The 6,000-nt window shown below is 47.5% G+C and overlaps 1 protein-coding gene across 1 annotated transcript in view; it reads right to left on the reverse strand.

Annotated features, from left to right (window-relative positions):
- Nucleotides 1-5,776, reverse strand: part of SPECC1L (sperm antigen with calponin homology and coiled-coil domains 1 like) — a 100,961-nt gene extending 95,185 nt beyond the window's left edge. Inside the window, exon 1 of the mRNA XM_044989866.1 lies at nucleotides 5,657-5,776. The gene's annotated coding sequence lies outside the window, so the exon portion shown is untranslated. The remainder of the gene's footprint in view (nucleotides 1-5,656) is intronic.
- Between the last annotated feature and the right edge of the window lie 224 nt (nucleotides 5,777-6,000).

Raw genomic sequence — 6,000 nt, forward strand, 5'->3', positions numbered from 1 at the left:
GTAAGGAACATGGGTGTGCTTCACCTAAATATTCTTCCTAAAAGATTTGATTACTTTACAGCACCTAACAAGATGTTAGAAGTGCCTCATCCTAGAATCTTCCCTGTTTTCTATGCAGTGAGCAATCCTAGGATTTGATCCTGTAATTTACACCCATACAACAGTTTAATTTCTGGGTAGTTTGCTCTGTGGTTTATCTGGAACATACTTCTTGCAAATAACCAACATTAAGAGAGCTTGAGGCATTCCGACATTAGGTACAAAGATAAAAATCAAAGTAATTATTGTTACCACATAGGAGAATAAATATGATTAATGCAATTGTCCTCTTACTTATGAAGAGGAATGTAATTGTGTGCGTGTAAAAAGTTTAGACGCCACATTATTTGCAGTGTCTGCTCAGATGCAGCAGCCAACCACCACCTGCAAGTTGTATTAAATAATAAGTACTCCCAATGGTGAATTCTCAAGTAATTTTAAGTTAAATTAAAGCAGAATAAGTACACTTTCCTTGTGATTATACCGTAATCATAGCTTCAAACTCATTCAATCTCTACAGCCAATTTTGCTTCTACAGAACCAGACTAACACGGCTACACCTCTGATACTTTTTCTTCATTATCAGTGTATTACTAAAAAAGATTAAATCTTTAGGGTAATCAAAAACAAAAACACTCAAGCACATGCTTAACATTATTCACATGATTTTTTTCCCATTGAAGCATATGGGTTTACTCACATTAGTAATGTTACACACTTGTTTAAGCATTTGTAGGATTAGAGCCAATAATTGCTAGTTAGAATCCAAAGGTACAAACAAGAGGCCGAATAAAGAACAGCATTTCTAAACGGAAGTCTAGTAAAGGATTCCTTGCTTTAAAAAGTAAAAAGCAACCAGAAAATTCCTTTTGAAAACAAAGCAGCCAAAAAAGCAGGTCATCTACAACTACTATTATTTATTTACACTTAAAAAGGTAACAGTGACCTATTGAATGCTCTAGGTGCCCTAACACATTTGTTATACAATACAGTGAAATTCCAGAAGCACGAAAATAATCATTTCAACAGGAACTTGGCCTGCCAGCGCACATACATAAACTAATTTCCAACCTTTCATCATTATGGGAAGCACACCCTTCAGCCCTCTCCTCAAACCCTATCAAAAAGATGTCTTTTACAAAGTGCCTGGAAGATTACAAAATTTGGGCTATTTCACACCGGAGTGGTAGGGATAAATTCCAGATCAGGTGAATAGCACCATACAACACAAAACGCAATCCATGAAAAATCCATCACAGTTCACGGTAACTGAACCTATATTCCCCCTCCATGGACCCTCAAGGGCACCCATTCTGGGTCCCTGGCTCTCCAGCTATCACCTCTCTTTGCTAGAGATCCATGTTCCTTCCCCTCCGGACCTGGGTATTTCCAGTCTGCCCAGTTCCCTGCCTACACTGTGATGTTCCCAGCAAGCCAGACTGCCTAAACGGGCCAGCATCTGCACTTTACTTTCTTTCCAAAGGCTAACAGCATCATGACCCTCACATATAAGTTATCACACAGCTCTTTATAAGCAAGCACATTTATTCTTAATGCATTAAAGAGAACCATTAAAAACAATAAAAGAACCTTAGCCATACATACCAGAGGTCACCCAAACAGCAACCTCTGGCTCTGGTAGGTTTCAGCCCTTCAAAACACACAATGTTTTTCCCCATTGTTACAAGTTCATAACAGTCTCAGATTCAAAACCAGAACACAGGAGGGGAAGAGCAGGCATTTCTTTACACAGCTTGAGCCTTTGATCTTAGCTTTTGGTAACAGGTAATCAGCAAAAACCCTTTTCTCAGGCTGAGTTTTTGCATAACCAGAACTGGGGAATTTGTATTCACCTCTCCCTAGATACTCCCCAGGAAAACCACCACATTTTTTGTTCCAAAGCCCATTCTTGTCTGGCAAATTGTTAAATATAATCCTCTAAACCCCCAGATCTCACATCTTTTGTACCTCTTCCCTCAAGAGGCTGCATGCAATCGTGTCTCATAATAATTCCAAAACCATTCACTTAATATAATGCACCCCAATGCAACTCTGTTTTACACACAAAATTCAAATCCCAGGCTGCTGACTCTAGCGACTGGAGAAATAAGAAAATGGTGACATTACAAGAGCCAAGAGAGTAAAAACTGAGTGGGAAAGGGATTCTTAGGCAAGCTACTTAAAACTGGTTTGGGTTTTTCTATTAACATCTACTTACCCAAAATAATTCATTTTTTGGAAAAAAGGAAAACTTTGTTAGAGATACAACACCTATGGTATTCACAAATATCCCTAAGACACCTCAAAGGTCCTCCAACAAAATCAAGGATGACCAGACTTGATACTCTTTATGTTGCTAAGGTTAAAAAAAAACAAAAACAAAAAACCCAAGCAAGGGCAGGGAAGCCACTTTCATGACTATTTTATAATCCACATGGTGTTAACGCCAGCAATAGCCAGTCTATACTATGTCTCCCAAAGTTGTTTACTTTGCTGAAGAAGAACTGGTTTTACCAACAGTGGGGAGAAAAATGTTCAAGAGCCCTAATGTAGACAGGACCTTTGTATCTGTAGAACAATCATAGAATATCAGGGTTGGAAGGGACCTCAAGAGGTCATCTAGTCTAACCCCCTGCTCAAAACAGGACCAATCCCCAACTAAATCATCCCAGCCAGGGCTTTGTCAAGCCTGACTTTAAAAACGTCTAAGGAAGGAGATTCCACCACCTCCCTAGGTAACCCATTCCAGTGCTTCACCACCCTCCTAGTGAAAAAGTTTTTCCTAATATCTAACCTAAACCTCCCTCACTGCAGCTGGAGACCATTACTCCTTGTTCTGTCATCTGCTACCACTGAGAACAGTCTAGATCCATCCTCTTTGGAACCCCCTTTCTGATAGTTAAAGCAGCTATCAAATCCCCCTTCATTCTTTTCTTCTGCAGAACTAAATAATGCCAGTTCCCTCAGCCTCTCCTCATAAGTAACGTGCTCCAGCCCTCTAGTCATTTTTGTTGCCCTCCACTAGACTCTTTCCAATTTTTCCACATCCTTCTTGTATTGTGGGGCCCAAAACTGAGCACAGTACTCCAGATGAGGCCTCAGCAGTGCCAAATAGAGGGGAATGATCACATCCCTCGATCTGCTGGCAATGCTCCTACTTATACAGCCCAAAATGCTGTTAGCCTTTGTGACAACAAGGGCACACAGTTGACTTGTATCCAGCTTCTCATCCACTGTAACCTCTAGGTCCTTTTCTGTAGGACTGCTGCCTAGCCACTCTGTCCCTAGTCTGTAGCAGTGCATGGGATTCTTCCGTCCTAAGTGCAGGACTCTGCACTTGTCCTTGTTGAACCTCATCAGATTTTTTTTGGCCCAATCCTCTAATATGTCTAGGTCCCTCTGTATCCCATCCCTACCCTATCTACCACTTCTCCCAGTTTAGTGTCATCTGAAAACTTGCTGAGGGTGCAATCCACACCATCCTCCAGATCATTAATGAAGATATTGAACAAAACTGGCCCCAGGACAGACCCTTGGGGCACTCCGCTTGATACCGGCTGCCAACTAGACATGGAGCCATTGATCACTACCCCTTGAGCCCAATGATCTAGCCAGCTTTCTATCCACCTTACAGTCCATTCTTCCAGCCCATGCTGCTTTAACTTGCCGGCAAGAATACTGTGGGAAACCGTATCAAAAGCTTTGCTAAAGTCAAGGAATAACACGTCCACTGCTTTCCCCTCATCCACAGAGCCAGTTATCTCATCAGAGAAGGCAATGACGTTAGTCAGGCATGACTTGCCCTTGGTGAATCCATGCTGAATGTTCCTGATCACTTTCCTCTCCTCAAAGCGCTTCAAAATTGATTCCTTGAGGACCTGCTCCATGATTTTTCCAGGGACTGAGGTGAGGCTGAGTGAGGTGAGGCCTGTAGTTCCCTGGATCCTCCTCCTTCCCTTTTTTAAAGATGAGCACTACATTAGCCTTTTTCCCCCTCCGGGAAAGGGGGTGGCTTCCGGGCTCAGTCCAAACAATATTCACACTGTAAAACCACTTCACAATATAACTAGTACCATTCTAGCAGAAAGGTTCTCTCTGAAGGTGCCAACCATTTCAACCACCAGCATAGATAGAATACTTCATCCACAACCTGTTCCAGGCTTTTTGGTAAGGATAAGGGAGTTCGGTACAGTGTGCTTAGCAGGTGCTGAATCCCCACCACCTTGATTTCTTCTCTGATAATGTGGGGGGAGTAGAGAATACAGTGAGCCTGAGCTTTAGAGTGTACATTCTTTGCCATTTGTGTGTGTAAGGCTGCTCTCTATATTCGTTACCCAGCCAGCATGAAAAGTTTAGGAATCCCCATCTGCAAAAATATGCAAAGGCCGCCACACACACAAAATTATTGTTCTGGTAGTGATGATTTCACTTCATTACACAGTAATCCCACTACAAATAGGGTAGAATTAGGACATACTGCTCTTCTTGGAAACATATTCAGCTAACTTTGCCTCTTTGGGGGGAAAAAAACACCACATGAGGGAAACACTGCTGCTTAATTACAATATTTATATATAATCGCAATAACTATTTCCATCAAGTCACAAGTAGTCAATGAGGTATGTCGATTTGGTTTCATTAATAACTAAGGAACCTTTGTCCATTTAATGCCTTTTTTTAACGGTGTGAGTTAAGTGTTCTAGAGCCCACAGGCTGTTGGGCAGCAGGTCCCCTGGGAATAGCTGTACAGAAGAGGCCAGGGGAAGATGGAAAGGAAAGGAGTCCTACCTGGGCATGGGGGGTACAGGGGACAGCAATAAGGACAGGAGGGAGAAGATAAGGGAAAAGGAGTAAGGGGACAGGGGAAAGATCTCGAGGAAAGCAAGTAAACAAGAGACGGGTGGCAGGAGTAAGGAAATAGCGAGGGCAGCCACAGAGAGTTGAGGTGGGAGGAGGAGAAGGGAACAGGGTGGAAGGGGAGAGTTCACTACCCTGACTGGCATGACAGTGGACACAAGCACTATCCCAGTTCGATAACCCGGCCTCACCGCGTGCTGTCCGGGCTCAACAGTCGGTGCACGGTTTATTTACGCCCCGCGCGGTGCAGAATGCTCGTCCCGAGCAGCGGGGACACCCTCGGCCCCAGCGGGCGCTCGCCGCGCGTCTGCCGGGCCGGGTGAGGATGACAGCCAGGCCGGGCCCGGGGCGGCCCGTCTGCTGGGCAGCGCGGCTAGGGCGGGACAGGGGGTGCTGGGGCCGGCAGGACGGGAACTCCGGCAGCGGCAGCGGCAGGGTGAGCCCTGGCTGGCGCCTGTCAGCGCGGCGCTGGAGGGCGGCCCCAGGGGGAGGGGACAGGCTGGAGCGAGGAGACAAAGCTGGGGGGCGGCCGGGGGGCTCCCGGCGCGGAGCGCAGGCTGCGAGGCGGCAGGGCGGGGAGCAGAGAAGCGGGAGGTCACGGAGGGGCCCCTAGGCAGGGGCGAGTTGCGGAGCCCCAGCGCAGCGGCGGGGCGGGCGGGACGGAGAAGGGGTCAGTGGCCCGGGGCCTGGCAGGGCCTGTGGCCGGCGCGGCGCGGAGCCCCCTCCGGGAAAGCGGGTGGCTCCCGGGCTCGGTCCTTACCGGGCAGCGCCGCCTCCACTCTCGCTTCGTCACGGTCCGGGGAAGCGGCTCCGAGACCCGACAGCAGCGACCGGGGAGGGAGGGGTGGTCACGGCGATCGTCACTCCCCCTCCCCTCCCCAGAGCCACTACACTGCGCAAGCGCCGAGCCCAGCTGGGGGCGGGGCCCAGGCCGAGACTACGCAGCACGCGCGTTGGAAAAGCGCATGCGTGGCGGCGTCTCCTCCCTCTGTCGGGCGAGGACCGCTTGGAACGTTAGCGCGCGCCGCCTGTTTCTCTGCTCCACGGTGAGGGGCGGAGCCAGGCCCACTGACGGCGCCGGGGTGTTGGCTCCTCCCACCTACT

The sequence above is a fragment of the Mauremys mutica genome, chromosome 16 (genome assembly GCF_020497125.1).
Source record: "Mauremys mutica isolate MM-2020 ecotype Southern chromosome 16, ASM2049712v1, whole genome shotgun sequence".
NCBI lineage: Eukaryota > Metazoa > Chordata > Testudines > Geoemydidae > Mauremys > Mauremys mutica.